Source organism: Lathyrus oleraceus, chromosome 2 (genome assembly GCF_024323335.1).
Source record: "Lathyrus oleraceus cultivar Zhongwan6 chromosome 2, CAAS_Psat_ZW6_1.0, whole genome shotgun sequence".
NCBI lineage: Eukaryota > Viridiplantae > Streptophyta > Magnoliopsida > Fabales > Fabaceae > Lathyrus > Lathyrus oleraceus.
The window spans coordinates 32,237,494-32,239,565 of NC_066580.1; the positions used below are offsets into that span (position 1 = coordinate 32,237,494).

General features: G+C 34.4%; 1 long non-coding RNA gene across 1 annotated transcript; it reads right to left on the minus strand.

Moving 5' to 3' along the window:
• Positions 1–329: 329 nt before the first annotated feature.
• On the minus strand, positions 330–1,349 carry LOC127117872 (uncharacterized). Its single transcript, XR_007802046.1, has 2 exons — positions 935–1,349; positions 330–676 (listed from the first exon to the last, which is right to left on the minus strand). It is a non-coding gene; the product is annotated as an uncharacterized LOC127117872 (long non-coding RNA).
• Positions 1,350–2,072: the final 723 nt, after the last annotated feature.

Genomic DNA, 2,072 nt, shown 5'->3' on the forward strand with positions numbered 1-2,072 from the left:
TCCAGCTTATGCAGTGTTGATAAATTAATAATATTTACAAAGCTGTATCAATCCAAGATTATTATACAAGCTGAACAGAACAATAATATATTAGTTCAAAATCAATGTAATAGTCCAATTCAAATTACTATGCGAAATTAATTTATCATTCCAATTAATATACTGTAACTAATAGCTGCCAGAATTAATATAATAATCCAAAGTTAACCTTATCAGTTCAACATTCTCATAATCCAATACCTTAACCGAATCGGAATACTAACACGCACATAAATGAAAACAATGCTGCAAGATTATAATACCAACAAGATTATAATACCAACCCAAGATTAAGTTCTGCAAAATCGAATTAGGCCCTTGTATACAAACACTTTAAGTACACCATTCTCTAGCAGACCAAGAGGGAAATCCGACCAAAAAGACAGTAACTCTTCATTGTGAAGTACCAATATCAGAAATAGAAAAGTTTATGAAGTAGCAAACAAAATAGCAGCAGGGAAATCTGGTACACTAGAAACAAATGAACAAATCTGTCATCGTGCTAAAATAATAAAAAAACAGCATAAGTCCATCCGCTCATAATAACGGGACCTTATCGTACCGGACCTGCACACCAACAGCGGCATCCGACTGTTCGCAACTCTAACGCGACATCAATATACACCGATGAAACGCCCTTCACCCAGATCCAAAACTCAATTAAATACAACAATGAAAAAAAATATATCCAAAGCAACCTCAAAGGATGAATAAAAAAAAATCAGCTCTTTATTTTATAATCCTAAAACAAACAAAACATTAGTCATCAAAGTGACCTCATAAAGAAATCAGAAATCTGACCACAAGATAGAAATGTAATGGATTTTTTTTGAAAAATGGTATAATGAATCGCATAGTGGGGAGGTAATACTTAAAGTTGATTTGAAATTTTTACCGGCAGAAACAGAACTTCGGTTACACACGCATACGCAGGGATTCTGTCAATTCTTCGGATTTACTGGCTCATTTCTTGGCGGAGAGATCGCCGGAAAACGAACAGCGCGCGGCGGAGCAGGTTGGAGGGTCGGCGACGGCAAAGGCACCGTTGGGAGGAAGGAGGCGGTTTTGGATTTTTGACGGTGGTTTGAACAAGGTGGATGAAGGTTATGGTGGAAGGCGGTGTTGATGGACGGTGAAGGATGAGGGAATGAAGGGTTTTTCTGTGAGGGAGAAAAGAGAGAAATGTGAGTGATGAGTGTTTGTATGGAGGTGCGTTGGAGATGAAGAGGAAAAAGTCCTCCCCTTGTTTTCTTTCTTTTTTCGTCTTTTGTACAGAGAGAGTGAGTGAGTATGTGGTAAACGTGAGGGAGAGTGAGAGAAAGCAGTTTTTCGTTTACTTCTTTTTGTTTTTTTTTATATATTACTATTATTATTAATTCATTCTTCTATTGGTGAATAAAGATGCACATGGATAGCTAACATGGACCGTTGATTACTTATGATTTAATGGTTGAGATCCATTGAAAGAAACACACATTGCAACCAACCTTTAAAATGCCTGAAATGCCCCTCTTAAATGATTTAATTGATTTAGATAGTTTATATCAATTAAATCCAATAAAATTGACAACTTCAAAAATGAATATGATAAAAATAAAATGAAGACATGGAAAATTCTATTTATTTTTTGTGAATGTTTTGGCGAAAGAATAAAAATAAAATGACTAGAAATGGATAAATGTCGGGCAAAAATTTGCTCAAAAAATTAAATCGGTCACACTAAAATAATTAGCATAAAATATACTTACTGAAAAAATACAGCGTTTCTTCAAATTCTGAAATAAAATTTCACCGGTTAAAAGACTCAAACGGATTAAAATGCAGCTGAACAAGTTGCCGAAAAATATTACGAGCACACCAGCCTAAACTACGTGAATCGTAGATTAATAATACTGACGTCTGCAAATTTAATTTCAAAACTTTTTACCCGCTGATTTTGCACGTACTTGAGAAATGATTTAACCAATTTGTCTGTATTTTCAATAAATTTATCCTGACTGATATTTTAGGTATTATTTATGATGAAATGCATG